This window comes from Astatotilapia calliptera, chromosome 17 (assembly GCF_964374335.1).
Source record: "Astatotilapia calliptera chromosome 17, fAstCal68.1, whole genome shotgun sequence".
Lineage (NCBI taxonomy): Eukaryota > Metazoa > Chordata > Actinopteri > Cichliformes > Cichlidae > Astatotilapia > Astatotilapia calliptera.
In genome coordinates this window covers 18,421,211-18,440,066 of record NC_137438.1, presented here as the reverse complement: position 1 = coordinate 18,440,066, position 18,856 = coordinate 18,421,211, and the positions used below count along the sequence as shown (strand labels likewise).

General features: G+C 40.3%; 1 long non-coding RNA gene across 1 annotated transcript; it reads right to left on the bottom strand.

The window, feature by feature from the left end:
- Positions 1 to 3,780: 3,780 nt before the first annotated feature.
- Positions 3,781 to 4,488, bottom strand: LOC145421566 (uncharacterized). The gene is made up of 2 exons (XR_013902952.1): positions 4,358 to 4,488; positions 3,781 to 4,142 (listed from the first exon to the last, which is right to left on the bottom strand). It is a non-coding gene; the product is annotated as an uncharacterized LOC145421566 (long non-coding RNA).
- Positions 4,489 to 18,856: the final 14,368 nt, after the last annotated feature.

Genomic DNA, 18,856 nt, shown 5'->3' with positions numbered 1-18,856 from the left:
ACATACAACTTGCCTAATAATTCTGCACTCCCTGTAAGCTCTGTCATCATGAAGGGCTGGCCTTACAGACAAACTCAGCTGTCCACAGAGATTCGTCAATACTACCCGTATCGAGATGAACTCACCAATTAAAGATGGCATTGTCATGAAAGGCCTGAAGACAGTGATCCCAGTCTTTACAAAAGGATTATATTGCTATCCTCCACAGAGGGCACCCAGGCACAGGATCTACTAAATGCAGGGCCCGTGGTAGCATGTTCTGGCCCACAATAATTGAAGATATAGAGCAGGAAACAACTGCATATCCAGTGGAATGATGGAATGGCCAACATCACCTGGTTGTAGTTGATTCCTACTCAGGTTGGTTTGAGGTACACTTGCTTCGTGACTTAACACCATCATTACAAAGCTCAAAAGACACTTTTCAGTCCATGGCTACCCGCACAAAGTAATATCAGACATTGCCACCCAGTTCACTAGCCAACCCTTCACAGACTTTGCTCTGGCCTAGGACTTGGTTCATGTGACAAGTAGCCCAGAATACCCACAGGCCAATGGACTAGCTCAGTGGTTCCCAAACTTTTTTTGCTAGGCCCCCCTTTATATTTACAAGAAAAATGTTCCCTAACCCTCTCTGTGCAAAATGGGTCCAAAAACATAAACAACTGTGGGATACTGTTTGTCCGGGATTTAGACAGGGGGAACAAATCGTGGCAGGATTAGCCTGATATTATTTGTATCCCACTGTAACTTTACTGTATAAAGAGCTAACATCTCCAAAATGTCAGGAGTAGTTAGTCATTTCAACAAGTGTTTGTGAACTAAAAATCAAGAATGTGGGATACTGTTTGTCCGTGATTTGAAGAGCCCAACGCTGCTCCCGACGAACGGAAAACCAATTCTGCAGGGGAGACCTACCTTGGCACTTGTGCAGGTAAAGCCAAAGGGAAGATATGCGTCACCATATTTTCATATTTTCTAGTCTTTGGCTTAGAATGAAGTTGGTTTGGAAACTTATTCAGCTATGCTTCATCTCCTGCTTTGCATCTGTGTGGGCGCCCCGTGCTAGCAGTGTCCAAGCTTTTTTTTTTTTATTCCCCTTTTCATACCCCCCCCCCCTCCCCCCAATGGCTAAACATGCTGTTTATAGTGTAAAGCAGTTGATGAAAAGGTCAAAGAGAGAGACACCAGATGTCTTCCTCAGCCTAATCAATCTCCGCAATGTGCCATGAGATTAAGCTGAGAGGCTGATGTCAAGGTAGACATGCACTATCCTACCTGTGTGTAAACATCTGTTAGTTCCCAGACCCAAAAGCAATACTGTTGTTAAGACAAGCCTATATTTTTTTTCTTGGTTTGTTTTTGCTATTCTTGTAAACTACATGTAACTTGATGTTGAAAAGGTGAAAAGGTGAAATGTTGAGTATGTTCTTACCAGTGAAACAGTTCCAGGTTTGAAGTGAATATAATGGTAGAATGTTATGGATAAGAATCTATTGTTAATGCATTATGCTGAAGATGATGTTAGTTGTTTATACAGCCATAAGTTAAAGAAAGGGGATGTAGAGCATCTGACTAGTGTTGTTGAATAATGGGGGTTTCCCATACCTGTTTGAAGCAAATAGTGCACTGCCCATACATGCAGTAAAATGCCTAACACAGGACTGGGTTCCCACCAACGGAGTCAAGCTGTTTGCATGTTATGTCTCCTCAGTTATACACAGTAAATCATGAATCATGAATCCAGGGTCTTTACTAAACGTCAAACGCTGTGGATGAGAAAATTTTATTTTCCCTGAAGTTCCAGGACAGTGAATTAGTGCAATCTCGGAGATTTATTCTGAGCTCTGCGATTTGTTCTATCGGGGAGGGCGGCAAGAAAACTCCTCCCATTTCTTCCTAATTGGATTTTGAGCAGAATATTCCAGAATATTCTCCACGTTTGCAGAAGAGAGAGTGGATTCTTCTTCAGATTCGGTGTCGGTTATCTCAGCCTTATTTGGAGGAGCTGTTCATTCCATCCTGCTTTTACATCTTTATGGACCTGTAGTGTTTGCTGGTTTTCTTCACGTGGGTTAGCACTGTTTGCAGGAAGTGTGGTGAAGGTTGTGTCAGGGCCACTCTGGTCCTAATGGTAATACCATAATGTGTGCACTGTTATAGATATGTGAGTGCAGTTATGTACTTTGTTGTTGTGACTCTGTGGTTGTAAATTGTTTTAAAATGTCTTGCGGATGGTCGGTGAAAGCACTGAAGGACGTCTCATGGAGGAAAGAAGAGGAAGGAAGCTTGTTCAGTGATTCTCCATATGTCCCCCAGACACTAGAGAAGCCAAACACTGAGGTTGGAAGTCATTAGGCAAAGGCTGGAGGGCACTGATGGTTCAAACAGCCCAGCAGCTTCAACACCCGGGGGTTTAAAAAAAATTCACAGCGGTTTCAAATTATTCCAGTGAAATCACAGTTCACCGTAAAATGTGCAGAAATATTTGCACACTGCGCCCATATTCAATTTAGGAATCACTATTAAACCGACATCCAGTTACATAAATTAAAACCACTGACAGCTACCAGTTCCAGAGTTCAGTCGACCGAATAAAACTTCCTCAGTTCCCCTGAGGTCCAGCAGAGGCTCCAGCAGTGAGTCAGCCCCCATAGACTCCCATGTTAAAACTTTACAGCAGAAATAAACATGTTTACAGCTTGATACACAAACTGTTTGGTCTCTATGGATCGTTTCCGTCATTCTTAACAACTGTTGGGGGGGAGGGAGATTTTAAATTAATTATGAATTATACCTCAATATTATTATTAATCAGTTATTATTGATCAGTATGAGGGGAAAGAGGATTTGGGGCCACAAACCCTGTTTGTTGAACTACTCTGGCTGATCTGTCATCACCAGCAGGTGAGGGTCACCACAAAACACAAACAGAATACTTCACAATGGAGGTTTCAGAACTGGAAAATAATACAATCAAAGCTGGTAAAAAAAACAAAAAACTTCCAAACATATATTTGTGAATACTAAAATAGCTGCAAAGCTGCAGGAGAAGTAGATTCATGGTAGGAAACATATTTAAGGTTTGTGGTGCTTTATGGAGATGTGAATGGTCACATGAAAGCAAAAGAAATCACCTGTGGTGCTTTGAACAGATGACTGGTGTCTTACAAAGACACTAGCAAAGTTGACCCAGACAACAAAGTAAAGCTAGTTTTCAGCTACGAGCCCGACACGAACCCGACGTATTAGCCAGAGGTCCCTTTACTACGGTTTGGAGCAGCTGACCTGTTTTATATACGCGCGGAATAGTTTTCTATTCGAGATTGCTGCAAAGATGAGCTTTTGAATGATTTTTGAATGTCAGAAATGTATATTTGTGAATGTGGAGATGCTATATTGGTGTCACTGGTAAAAATAAATAATTGAAATGGGTATATATTTGTTTTTTGTTAAGTTGCCTAATAATTATGCACAGTAATAGTCACCTGCATACACAGATATCCCCCTAAAATAGCTAAAACTAAAAACAAACTAAAAACTACTTCCAAAAACATTCAGCTTTGATATTACTGAGTTTTTTGGGTTCATTGAGAACATGGTTGTTGTTCAATAATAAAATTATTCCTCAAAAATACAACTTGCCTAATAATTCTGCACTCCCTGTATGTTGTGCTCTCCGGTTACTCTGGTATGAATGACTCTGAATTACTTTATGATAAATAACACACTATTGTCAAAAAGATCACAAGTTTTTAGTTCAAAATACAAGTGACGACCTTTGACTTTAATCAGGTTTTATTTAATTGTGTCAGAGAAAACATCATGTGCTCTTCATGTAGCTGAGTACATTCAGTGTTTAAAACAGAAGTTGTGCAGGTCTGAGATCAGCAGTTTTCTGAAACACAAAACTGAGGTACTGTTAATGCTGATGTATAGTGACACAGTTACAGGGGTGATTAATCCTTTTGACTTTTTGTCTTTAAATTTATCAATAAAACAGCTGCAGCTTTCACTGACAACACATGCGGTACTTTAACCTTTTCTTCAGTTCATTTTGGAGTTACTACAAAGATTGAAGATATAAGATGATCTGTCTGCTGTCACTGGGTGGTGCCTAGGTCTGAATCTGAGGACGGCTCCTGTAATCACAAACAGAACAGAATCATCACAAACTGAAATATAAAGTTTATCTCTCAAATCTGAAATAGAGCAGATCCTTCTCTGTCCTCACACACTCGGGATCTGAAGTTGTTCAGTCCTACAGTTCTGCTGACAGCTGACATATGAGCTGTTTATTTATTTTTATTTTTTTAAAGGCATTATATACTAACACATTTTCTAATATCATGTTTACCTTTGAGTTGTTGATGCTTTATAAATGGACATCTGCAAAGATGAGATGATGGGGCAGGTTTCAGTCAAGGTTCAGTCTGCTGCTGCATCCTGGTCACAACATACGGAGGTGTTATCAGCAGCAGTGTTGGTCAAGTTACTTGAAAAAAGTAATCAGTAACTAATTACTGATTACTTCCCCAAAAAAGTAATCCCGTTACTTTACTGATTACTTATTTTCAAAGGTAATTAATTATTTAGTTACTTAGTTACTTTTTAAAAACACGATTTACAACCTGAAGAGGTGATAAAGCGATAGATTTTTCAGCCCAGTTCTACTTTTTCTGCACAATTCATCGTACAAAATGTAATCAAATGGAAAAGTATCTTTTTTTTTAACTTGTTTTATCAGTTTTAATCTTTTAACTTTATGCATCAAGCAAAAATAAAATTATATGCACCATTCTCTGACTTGAATAAATTAGTTTAACATTTAAACCTATTTTCTGCACATTCCAGCACATAAAATAAAATATTTTTTGTGTTTACACTCACTCTTTCAAATAGATGCAAGTAAAACACAGCAGAAAATAAAGTCAAAGACTAGCGGTCCTGTTGCTCTATTTTCACCTGTGAGTGACGTAAATAGTAGCGTAGGCGGAGGTTTATCCTGGTGCAGGTGTGCGGCAGCGGTCAGTTGAAGAATCCGCGAGTTTCTCTGTGAATTTCCCATTACGTCGTTGCGCACTCGGTGCTTGTTTAGGGGGGGTTTTTTCGCTGTAAAAAGAAGTTTTCTTCCCACACACAACGGACACTAATGTTTTTGTCACTTTTTATGGAATCAAACTTAAAGTAAGGTCAGTACTTCCACGCTTTAAACGCTGCACGCTCATACTCTCTGCAGCACTCGATATATTATCCATTGTTGATCTGCACACAGCTGTTGCCACGAATGTCGCACTCGCTTACGTCACTGTCATGAGACATTCTCGCAAAAAAAATCACGGTTTTAGTAACGCAGTAACGCAGCGTTCCTACGGGAAAGTAACGGTAATCTAATTACCGTTTTTGCAATAGTAATCCCTTACTTTACTAGTTACTTGAAAAAAGTAATCAGATTACAGTAACGTTACAAGTAACGCGTTACTGCCCATCTCTGATCAGCAGTGGTATTGAACAAGAAATATTAATGCTTCAAATTATTTGTCCTAAAGGATGCAAGCTGTACAGCATGCACATGTGACTTTGTGAACATAACTCATTAAAAATAATTCAGACAGTTTTTTAACCTGAATATTTGTAACAAACTCAGTAAAATAAAAATGCTAAAAAAAATAATCAGAGGAAAAATTTAACATTTAACTTAAGCTGCCAAGCGGAAGTAGTTGGTTTCAGTACATAAGTATCGGGCTTTGCTATTTAATCCGTAGCTATTGACTGATGAGGGGTTACTGAAGTGGCAGATTTTTAAAAGTTGGCGTTAATGTCCTTCCACATGTGGAAAGCGACAGAAAACATGCTGCTGTTTGCACATATTTAATAATCAGCTCTGCACAGGAGCAGAAGCAGAGTCCAGCCTGTTGCTCTTACAATATAATACTCATAATAAAAGTACAGTAACCGTGGTTAGTCACTGAGCAGCCCGGTGCATTTCACTTGATTTCTTTAGTCAGGGTAAATTCATTCACCTGCCACGGGTTAGCTAAACGAACTTTACAAAACAAGTTTCCCCGACAGCCGAGTGCTCATCTTAGCTAGGTAGCTAGCTAAGGACCTAAATTACAGATTAGTTTACAAACACATTTAACTTACCAAAAATAATGCGGTGGGGCCTCAGGTCCTCCTGTCCGGTAGTCCAATTTACTGAAGAACACCTCAGGCTGTCACTTTGAAATAGTCGGTAATGTAAACGCTGGACCTCTCAGCATCTGCCATTCCCGAACAGACACATGCAAGTTTGTCGTGACCGCAGCCGCGTCGTCAGTGTGTTCTCCAGTCATTGGTCAGCATTATAATATATGCAAATACATGCGGGTTGGAATCCCCGCCCCCCAGCACGCCCCCGGACGCCAAAACAGTGCCAGCAGAGTGAAACTGAAAAATGGATTGAAACAGAAAAAAAAATTATAAGCGAAAACAAAAAAATTACAGTTTCAATTAATTGTTTTTCACTATCAATTTTTTTTCAGTTTCAATACAAGATTTTTCAGTACATTTATTTCAGTTACAATATTTCTTTTCGGTTTCAATATTTTTTTCGGTTTCATTCCAAGGTGGCATCGTTCTGATCCCATACAGCTTCAGCATTGATCACAGCCTCCATCTGTTGTGCGTTTTCTCAGCATTTTCCCTCCATTTTCTATTGTGAATTACTCCCTTTGTTGTGTGTTATTTTTCCCATCCATTCCCAGGCTATTTCCATGAGTCACTCAAAGTGTTCTCTGCTGCGATCCAGGCCCAAAGTATTATTACAGACAGACTCCTTGTTTATGGTTTTCTCATCAATAAATGGCCTATTGTCTCCGGACACCGTGGGATTTAGTGTGGTGTCGTATTTTAATTTTTACTTTTAAACAGGAACACTGCTATAAATATTACATTTGTCCTCTGAAATAGTGTTTTCACAGGCAATTTCAAAAGTCAAAGCTGGGTGGGTGCCATTTATTGTAGCTTAATCCTTTCCTGCAGCACAGAGACAGTACTGTACTTTTTACAATATTACATTTATTTGACAGCTGCTTTTATGAGTTATTTTAGAGATTAACCCATAAGTGCATGCAGCGCTTGGACGCTGTGCCGCACAAGTGTGTATGTGTCTGGTTACAAAGCAGAAAAAATGTACTTTGTGTATGTTTATATTAGACAAGCTAATTAGCTTGGTTATTGGTTATTAGATAAGTTTGGAATACATTGTGAAATCATCCTCTGAATTTGGTCAGTTCACTTTTATTTATATAGCACCAAATCACAGCAACAGTTGCCTGAAGCCGCTTTACCAGTTAAAGGTTAAAGACAGAGAAAGTAGAGAAAGCCCCAACAATAAAGACAGCATTTTTCTGTGTGAGACAGTCTTCCACCATATTAACAGACACACTAGTGTTCGCTAATATTAGCCAGATCTGATCTGATTGCTCCATGAATCAAAGTTATTAGGTTATTGTGTTATTAGGGCATCATTTATCATTATTCTGGAAGTGTCCTGAAAATTGGTGATTATGGATATTTATGCTGTCATTCCAGCTCATGTGTTAAACTACAGAAACACTTCTGAATTACCTTTGAGACTCATTCAAAATGAAGACTGTTTATATAAAAAATGAAAATACCTTCTGCATCTGGAAAGTGAGGCCATTGCTGAAGAGTTTTGCTTTCTCTCTAATGTTCAGCAGGGCACAACTCCACTGGTTGTAAAACAAAGTCTGACTGCGTGGAAGTCTATGAGACACTGATGCTATATCTCCCCTGATCTCTGCGCTTGGTAATAATCTCTGATGAGTTTAGTGTCTTATTGAATAAAGCACATTTGGCAGATTCTCATTTTCTTAAGTTATGGAACCATTAAAGTCATAGAGGATGATAAAGCAAAACCTTAGGGAGGGGATAGTCTACACTGCCCTGTGCTACTTCCATAACACAACTTAATGGTCTCTGGCAACATTTTTGGTCAAATTTAATAATTTAATCCCCTGAGAATATTTTGTTTTCTGACCTTTTAGTTTTTTGCACTACTGCATATATCAGCCGAAATATGGTGTAGAATGTGTGCTCCTTAGCAGTGATGTGTTGGTATATTAACCTAAGCAATCAGAATATTAACTTTTTGATTTTGGTAGTTGTTGTAAGTTTTGGCAACGAGCAGACAGCAAACTGCGTCATCGAAACTGACAAACACAAATAAATTTTCTTTTTTTTTTCTCCAAAGAGTTAAAGTTAGACCCGTGGTTAAACCTTAAATGGTTAAATCCGTAACACTCTGTAGAACTCATTACTGATACAAATAAAAAATACATATTAAAATATTTTTAATCTCTGTGGGCACCAGAACACATTAGATAGTTTGAGAAATGTCAGACAGCTTCAAACTTGATGAACCTCCTAACCAAATAAAACCCTACCCCATACTTAACCCTACATGGGTTATCAATGAACTGGTGGATTTTAAGGTCCATCTGTTTTATTTTGCTGTTATTTTCCTTACATTTATCTCCATTTAGGAAAATAGAAAATCTTCTAACAGAAAAAATGTATGATACTATTCATTAGTTAAGCTGAGGTTTGCAGTTCCTCAGAGATCCACTCTGGGTCCTCTTTGTTTTGTTTGTTTGTTTGTTTTTTGCTTTTTGTATAAATTGTTCATCACTACTGTAACCACTGTGTATGTATGATAATCTTTTGAAAACTTTTTTTCTTTTCAAATATTAGGATGTGAACAAAACAAAATACAACCCTAGCTACTCTGTAACTAGTGACATGTTGGATGATCAAACCTTGAAAATCAAAAGTGTATTTCAGTTTCAGGTCAGTGCGTATGTATGCTGTATATATTTTAGATATTAGCATTTTCAGCCCTTATGAGAATCGTAAAACTCCAGAGAAAATCTTTTTGACACATTTTAAAACCGATGACAAAGACACTGCGAATGGCCCACTGGGGACACATTTATGTGGGAAGTTTATTCGATGGCTGTCAGCTGTTTATCTTCTGGTGTCAGATGTTAAAGGCAGAAATATGTCGGTGCACACATTCTGTGGTCAAACACACATTCTCATTGACCACATGTTAGACTGACGCTGCTTTCACGGCACTGGATTGGGTCTGGGTGTCTGATGATGGTCCTGGGTGGAGGATTGGGGAATTTTTGTTTAGTGGTTGGTTGGCTGGTGGATCTGGGTCTAAGCTCGAAGCGCCGCCAGCTGATGAAAAAATTTCCCGTCTGCTTTAAGTTTTAGCGAGCATTTTTCTCCTAATTACATTGTCTCGCCATGTAGGGCTGTAGAGTTTGTAGGTTGGGGGTAAAACTGGGGAAGGTGGGTGGGCATCGTTGCAAGGTCCAATACTAAACTGGCATGAAAGAAATTGGATATTGTCCTGCTCAGTGCAGGATTTGGCTCCTCGGCTATAAAAGAGGACCTCTGGCAGTCCTTTAAAGGTTTCAGGCTGTCCAAATCCACTTTTTTTCTTTTTCAGCTGAGACATGCTAAAAATAAAAACGGGCCTTTTTAAAGAGTGTGGCTTTTAATGGCAGCATGTAAAAATCTGCTATGTGTTAACAGCTTCACTGAGGCAAACCAAAGACATGCCTTAGCGGCCTCAAAACAAATTGGGAGGGCAAATGACAAAGCAGAAGGTGGCTTTCTTTCTTTCTTTCTTTTCATTTGGCTCTTTGTGCTTGTGTTTGATCAACAGGGTGAATGAAAGCAGCGGTGACGCCCTGAGACTTTACAGAAAATACACCCACTAAAAAAGCCAAAGATAAAAGAGGAACACAAAGCTCCAGAGTACACAAGCTCATAAAAAAGATCAGGATGTCGTCAGACTTTACCAGTTTACCCTTCAGTGTGCTCGTGCTCTCCAACACATTCTCTTCTGTAATATTTACTTTATGTAATATTTCACAGTCATCGAGGGTGTGACTTTTTTCTCGCCCCCGTTATAATCACACTCACAATGAATGACTGATGATGGCAGTCAGTTCATTCTGACAGCAGGAACAAAATGCTTATTTTTTGAGTTTTATGTGTTTTCATTCCAGAAGTAAATGAGATTTTTTTAGAAAAAATAGCTAGAGCTCCAGATGACAATTGATGGTGACACTTTTTTTTTTTTTGTTATTTTTAAAATACTTGTCCAGTTCAGCTGCAAACACCTTTAGGGAAAGATCCAGGTTACAATAAAATGGTTGAAATTCATTTTAAAACATTGTGCTTTTTACATTTTAACCAGAAAAGAGTCAGCAGTCAGAGTTTTGTTGACCCATACCTACACCCCAATCTCCTTTGATTGTTTCTGTCATGAATTGGTGGGGAAAACGGACCCAAATGCTCGACTCTTCCAAGAAAAAAAAACAGTGAATTTATTTACAGTGAATAATATGAAGAATATATACAGTTCATTGACTACGGCCGACGATCGGCCAACCGTTTGTTCTGGTCTGCAGTCCCTAGGACCGCCGATCTAGTGGCTCACCAAGCTTGCTGACAGCGCCTCATGTGATGCTGGACGGACGGCACCACCAACTCACCTTCCATAATAGAGAGACGTGGGGGTTGGTAGCTCAGGGAAACCTTGAACGGTGAAACTCCGGTGGCTGTCGAGGTGCTGGAGTTGTGGGCGTACTCCACCCAGACCAGCTGGTCACTCCACATAGTCTGTTTCGAGGAGTCAGCTGCTTCCAGGTCTTGGTTGGTGCTCTCCACTTGTCCAGTGGTCTGGGAGTGAAAACCTGAGGACAGACTCACCTGGCCCCGGAGTTCGGAGCAGAACTCCCTCCACACTTGGGATGTGAACTGGGGCCCTCGCTCAGAAACGATGTCTTGAGGGATTCCATTTGGAATTTTACAATAATGATTTTGTAAGTTTGAATGTCACATTAAAGGTAAATTCGAACCAGGAACCAGCAGTTTAAAATCTTAATCCAAGTTTTTGCTGACCCATTCACCTACCACAATCTTTTCTCCAACGCCAGTCTTTTGGGGTTTGGATCAGGAGTTATTATTATCATACTAATGAGGCAGTTAAAGGTAAATTAAACAATGCTGACTGTCAGTTTGAACCAGGAGGGAAGCAACAGAAAAAAACTGTAGGATTTTATTGACCCAACCATGCACCCTGACCTCCTCCCAGTGCTGCTCATTCCCTGTACACCTACATCAGTCAGCTTTGATGTCCTTTGCAGGGTTTTCATTAGAAATAAAATCAATGTAGAAAACACTGGGCACAATTTTCAGGCTGCACATCTGTGCACTATCATGGCTTTATTATGCAAAAACTTCACAAGACACTGTAGCAATTACACAAGAATATCCAGTAATGTCCCTGCCTACAATTAAACACATTCACTTACCGAAAATCGGGGGCATCTGCTGTGGCAAATGGGTGCAAGATGCACTGCAAGTTACCCTGTTGTCATCTGTTCTCGTAAAGTATAACCAAACTTTTGAGCGTTTGAGCTGCCATGTTTCCTGCCAGGTAAATGACGCTCCACAACGTGGTGACGTCATTCAGGGTGACTGGAATCGATAAGGGAATCATTTGCAAAAATGGCAAACAATTCCAAGGAATTGAAACAGTGGGAACCGGTTCTCAACAAGAACCGGGTTTCGATACCCATCCCTACTCTTCACTGTATTTATTTTCAGATTTGTAAGTTATACCTATGATTTTCTCTTTTTACCTGCACAGCTAGATTCACTGAAACTTGTAAGAGGATGTGACCCCTGACCCTCTGTCATATGAAAGTCCCACTAAGTTACAAACCAAAAAGTAAAAATGCTCTTTATTCGGGATTTGTATTAGACACCTGCTGCAGTATCAGCAGCAGGCCTGTGAGGGATCAGACAAACAGAAAGTAAAAGGACGGATTCTGTTGGATGAATAAGATTCAGGCCGGCAGGTCGGAAAACACCTTGGCCAGCCTCTGAGACAACCAGGGAAGGTTTAGGCACATGAATCCGGATCAAAACGCAGCAATCTGGCACTTTAACAGGCATTCTGACATGTTTGGCAGCACCACAGTTGTCCAATTACACCCCTTCTCATTTTTCCCCGCTGTCTTTAATAGTTAAGTGTGGACCAGTTGACCAGATGACTCCATAACGAAAAACCTCATCATATTTAACTTAATTTGCATTTTGGCCTCCTGCTTGGTGAGTTTCCGAGCTGGATAATCAGGCTGAGCTGTTCAGGAGGTGTTTTTCTGTTATGTGCTGGGAGATTTGGAAGATTTTACCACCATGATTGGATTAGGCCCGCAGGTCTAGTCTGTTGTGGTTTGAGCCTCTTCAAAGCCTCGCTCTGTGCTCAGCTTGCAGGAATGCCCATTACCTTGCGGTCGCTTGTCTCTCACAGAACTCCTGCAGCCAGCAGGTATCCCATCAGCCACTGCAGGCTGCTGTCAGAGCTCTGTGGTGGGGGTGGTGTATTTGATGGGGATACAGAGGTGAACATCACAACACTTTCCTGTGTGGGCCTCTGGAGCTGCAGGGTTTCCTTTGCGACTGACGCAGTATTTTGGTGTTTTTGTGGAGAAAATAGGACTTCAGCTGAAGGCCACACATCTATTTTTAATGCTCCAGCTTTAAATATACAGTGCTCTTTCTTTCCTCCGGGCTGAAACAATGCGTAAGAAATGTAAAAATGTAAAAGCTTTGTTTGGTTTGTGGCCTGTGGAGCCCCATGTGGCGTGCACCGTGTTATTTCCGGAGCTGGAATGAGTCGGAGTAGATATTTTGGATGTGTCATGCAGTGGGCCACCGCCCACGCCTGCAGCGGAATGCAGGCAGCGTCTTGTTTGATGTTGCAGCCGTGATGCAACCGTCGCTGCAGAAGGGTGTGCCCTCTCCGGCCCACGGCCTGACGCATTTCGCTGGGAAACTCCTTCCAAATTCCCACAGCTCCCAGTGAGCTGGGCTGGATTTGGACGACCGCCACGGCCCTGTGGGTCCGGCCGCTGTGGTCAAATAGGATTACAAACCACAAATCTGTGTTTGTAGTCCTTCAGCTAAAGTTAAAATCTTACCACATTTGTGGCCTGTTAGTTGAACGTAAACACGAGAGATGTTCAAACAAATAAATGCTTATTTTAGTTTAAAGCAACTCCACAATGAAAAAAATACTATTACAATGCATTAGGTAAGCCCAGAGGCCCATTTTATGCCAGGACAATTAAATAAATTAAAATTTTAAAAAAGAATTAACTCCAACACATATTTTGACTTGCTGTCTTCAAACACCACTCTTCAAAACTAAACAACCTCATGTGTGTACATAAGTTTAAATATCTGTATGGAAGTCAATTAGTGCCAAATAAGTAAACTACATAGATTCTAACTGGAAGTCCTCATCTTTATTGACTGTGTTCAGACAAGACACAGTAAGATTACACATATATACAATTTGCAACTGTATGGGAAAAAATCTACTTAAAATTCAAATATTCAAATGATTGAAAAAGGTCAACATAAATAACAGTATAAAAGCACCTAAAAAACGCATAAATGAGGCATAAAAATTAATTGATTTTAGCTTTGTTCGTTTATTTGGAGCCAAAATACCAATAAAATCACCTCACTCAACTGGTCTTTGATTGTTTTTTGTTTTGTTTTTTTTGTTTTTTAAGAATTTTAGAAAGCTTAAATGGAACATTTACAGTGATAATAAATACCTTAAATATAGAAGGAAACAACGAAGCCCTGAAGATTAGACCCTTAAGTAAATGTTTTAAATGTTTAAATAGAAAAAAGTCCCATCCCAGTTTTATATTATCAACATAGCTGAGCTTCCACAGTAAAACAGGACTTGTGCAAAATATTTTAATTTGAACTAATGACACAGAAACAGCTCTTAAATGGTGATTAATTGATGTTTGTCATGTGAAATTTTATGCAACAGAAATATTTAACATCTCTGAGGCGCTCTGTGGTTTTGTAAGTCGATTCATCCTCCAGGTTGTCATGTCATCACATCTTTGTCTTTTAGTGCTAAAGGTAGACGAACAGCTCTCCTCATGGTCGTAAAAGGGGAGCCGAGACACAGCAACGCCTCTTATGAAAAAACTACAAGAGGCACAAACTGCTTCGAGGTGAAAACAGCCAATAAAAAACAGGAAGAAGCACCGACGAGAACATCAAAGCTATTTTAGCTGCACCCTGACCCAGTTTGTAGTTTATTTGCATTTAAAGCATTTTAACTTTTGTAAAAAGTCTGAAGTCAAAAGAATCCCAGAGCTTGAAACAGTCTTTACACCACAGCGCAGAGAGGTGGAAGACATTAAGAAGGGTTAAATTGGCTGTAGGTGTAAATCTGAGTGCCTTGGAAGGGTTCCTGGATAAATCACAGTGCTGGGTCACTGTGAACATCCAAACAGATGAAAACAACCTTAAACGCAATGCAGAGCTTATCCAGGCCATGAGCTCTTCTCTGCAGAAAGGATCCAGCGGACAGTTCTGTGAAGGAGGTTATCTAAGCACTGAAATAATGGAATGTGTAATTTCGGGATACATCCTAATCCTTCGCCTCTCTGTCGCTGCCAGAGGAGCGTATAAATCCCTTTCCTGGTATCAGAGCCACTGATTGATCCGTGGATCATCATTCATCATGATCACTGCGCTCTGTGTTCCTGCTCCATGTTCCAGCTCTGGCTCTGAGCCAAAAGGGGTTAAGGCTCTAAAGTATTCCAGACCCTGAAAGACTCAGTCCTTACAAGCATGAATATCATGGGAACATTTCAGCGTTTCTAAAAAGACCTCTGCATCTACTCTGTCTGACCTCACTGACCAAACACAGAGGACAGTTGTTAATGTTTATCTGTGAAGCACTCAGATCAGAGTTCCTTTAAAATATCACCACAAGCACCAGACCTCCCATTCCACTTCATTTATTTAGTGCAGTTTAATGTTACCTGTGTTCACTTTGTGCAGGTGAGCCAGGAACTGCTATATTCAGCTAAATGTGACAGAAATACAGGAGTGAATTAAACAGGATAATTTTTTCAATTATTTCAATTCCTTTTAGTTTTTTTAATATAGCGCCAAATCACAAAAACAGTTGCCTCAAGGTGCTTTATATTGTAAGATAAAGACCCTACAATATAAAAAGAAAACAATGAGATGACCTCCTATCAGCAAGCATTCCTATGGGGTCATCACAATTAAAAGGGAAAAGTTATAAAAAAGTTCATTATAATTATTCCGACTGGCCAGCTTTTAGAATCTTACTGAGAAATAACGAAGAAGCATCCTGCTTTGATATCCAAACCACCTTAAGTGGCTCCTTTCAGTGTGGAGTAGTCTCTACTCTAAAAATTAATTAATTAATTACATCCCTTTTTAAAACTATTTTGGAATAACTGAGTTTCCATATAACCATCAGGACTTGAATTAGTTCAGAAAAACTACAACAATAGTAATAGCCTTTAAACAATAAATACCTGATGCATGTGAGGGGTAATTTTTTTATTTTTGCATGATTCACAGTTCATAATGATCCTTCTTTATTCCACACTGGGCCTCCTCTTTCTGAAACAAGCTGCTTTAAATGACTCTGAAGTGTCACCATTTCACTGCTCTTGTCTTAATTTTGAACCCTCTCTGCTGTTACCACCTTCAGTCTGAGTTTGCTCACACTGAACTTGTATTACAGTTTTTTCTGATTGCTTAAGCACATTTTTTGTAACTATTGGCTAATTTTGCAAAACTCTTCACACAAATAAGAAAACCTGTCACCCAATAATCAAAACATTGTAGTTCTCTTGCAAACGCGAACACAGCTAGGTTAACTCTTCACACCTTCGTAAAAATGGTGTTTCCGTATCAAACAGTACACACAAGCCATCATCTACTAAGCACACAATGCGCCAACTGCACACTGATGGTATGAATACAAAACACATCTGGCTTTTGCTGTCTCTGTGCACAAGGTAGGCTATGTCAGTTTGAGCTCATACTTCTGTCATAGATCCATAAGCATGGAGGGATCCAAACTTCAAGTACTGGTGTTTATTCAAACACATCAAAACAAACACAAGTGTTTATTTCCAAGTATAGGATTATTTGCAATCGCCATAATGACTATATGGGTTACTTGGTCTGCAGTGAACATGCTTCCTCTGCCCCCAGCATCTGGTCATCTAGCAATTCTGTAAAGTAACAATTTCAGTAACTTTACATCAATGGTATTGGTGTGTTTCTCATTGGCATATGGCAGTGCTACAAATCTTTGTGCGAAGTGACTGTACTAACCGATTCTCATTTCAAGATGTCCTTATGGTACTTGCTACAGTGTAGCGGCTTGAGTTAGGCTGGACCCGTTGGCCAGCTACCCTCAGGGTCATTCCACGGTTGATTACATGGTCCACTATTGTAGCTCTGATGTCATCAGCAATTCTATTTCTTACTCTTCCTACCCTTCCTCTCCCCCCTCCTCATCTTCCTCTCCCCCCTCCTCGTTTTCCTCTTGCTCCTGCTTGTCCTTGTCGTCCTCTTCATCCTACTTCTTCACCTCCACGTCCTCTTCCTCGGCCTCCTCTTCTTCTCACTCTTTCTGCTCCCTCCATTGTACTCCGCACACACAGCTTACCTGTATTATAGTGCTTAGGCTGATTGCAAAGTGAACTAATTATCTAAAAAAGTTTTCACATGTGAAAGTGTGCCAGACAGTTGGCAAATTAGTGTTAATGATAGCCATACATGTGTATACTTTTGCTAGGAGTGTGTTGGAAATTTGGTAATTGAGTGTTGTGCAGTGAATTGTGCCTACAGTTTTGCAAAGTGTGTGTTACAAAATTGCAAACTGAGTGCAAAGCAGTTTTTGTGCTTTTAGTTTTGCAAACTCAGTGAGTGGTTTTGCTATAAGTCTGAATAGTTTTAGAGATTGTGCTACAGGAATCACAGTTAGGGTTTAAGCATTCAGAAAAAACTGTAATCCAGAGCCTGTTGAAATGAGGGTGGATCCAGATTTATGGCCTTCATGGAGCCTCATGTTTCCCTCAGAGGGTTCAGGTAGCAGCTAATGGGCTGTGCAGGAGCTCCATGCAGATCGGGGAATTCACCCTGACTCGTCTCATCAAGTGGAAACTCTTCAGCAGGGATGTTATCAGTGTTTTCTTTGGGCGTGTATCTCCAGTTTGAAGACTCAAGTCTATTTGTGTCATAACATTGAGCTGTTTTTAGACTCTGAAGTCAGGCTGAGGCGGGAGTTTCCAAACAATCACTCAGTGTCATCATTAGCTCTGCAGGATAGAAACACGATGCAGAGGAGCTGTGCCATAAAACCCACGTCAGACACCAGAGAAACACCACCTACTGCTCCTGCATGCTGCACACTGGACGGGAGGCAGGCAACAAAGCCCAAGAGCTCATTAACTTATGCTTGTTACAACACTTAAGCACACAGCAGCCGTATTATTGGTCACATAATGTCATTAAAAATACTCCAAAAGCCTCCAACAGCACAAACAAGAGGTCCAGTTCAGGGTCTCTGGACCATGTAGCTAGCAGCTACAGCTGCCTGTGTCACCATCCACATGGTGGAGTCAAAGAGGGCACACTCCTTATAATGCAAACAATTTCTGCTGCGTTGGACACAAACGCAGATGAAGCTCTCATTCTCTTAAGGTTTGCTTTTCAAACCTTCAAGGTTTATTTAGGACTCTGGAGTTCATCAAATTCTCACAATGAATGAAGGCCAGTGAAGCAGCAAAGCGATAAAAGAGCCTCAAAGCATCATGAGAATGATTCCGAAGCAAACTCTAACAGAGATGATTCACATTTAAAGCTAAGAAGAGTCTGAGTATAGTGTATATTCAATCCAATGTCCAGTTCTATAAGCGGGAGCGGGGAGAGAGAGAAAAGGAGTTAATACGGCATAAGCAATACGTGGCAGCCGGGGAGAACAGAGCCACACGGTTTTCCTAGCGTAGTAGGGTTTTTTTTGTTGAGGATAAGTTAAACCTGACTAGGGATGGGTATCGAAAACCGGTTCTTGTTGAGAACCGGTTCCCACTGTTTCAATTCCTTGGAATCGTTTGCCACTTTTAAAAACGATTCCCTTATCGATTCCAGTCGCCCCGAATGACGTCATCACGTTGAGTAGCGTCTTTTACCCAGTAGGAAACACAGCGCCTGAGCGGCACAAACGCTCAAAAGTTTGGTTACACTTTATGAGAAAGGATGACAACAGGGCAACGTGCAATACTTGCAAAGTAGAGATTTCATCAAAGGGAGGAAACACTACGAATATGCAAAAGCATTTGCTCAAAAAACACGCGATTGCTTTCAACGTATGTCGTGTTTTTGATCCGCTCCGGACTAGCGAAGCTCAACCCAGCAGCAGCGGTAGCGTTTCAACGTCCTCTCCCGTTAATACTGCAGGTAACTAATCAATTAGCATTGCATATTATGTTAGCGCGATTTACCTTATTACAAAACCTACTATTACTGTGCGTTGCATTTAGATAACCATGATGAGAGAGACAGAGTCTGGCTGGCTCAGATGCTGGCAGTTCTCGCTGCAGTCTACCGGTAGCGTCTCCTTTCAGGCCAGGATAGACTAATGTCACCCAGCAGTGTCTAAGTTTGTGGTCAAAGGCTTGCACCCATTTGCCACAGCAGATGCCCCCGATTTCACTTTGGTAAGTGAATGTGTTTAATTGTAGGCAGGGACATTACTGGATATTCTTGTGTAATTGCTACAGAATAATTTATGTTATACTTTGTTATTGCTACAGAAGAATATTTATTTTATTATTTTACATATACATTTTTTTTCCTGGGGACCCTGTGACACCCCATTGAAGAGCCGTAG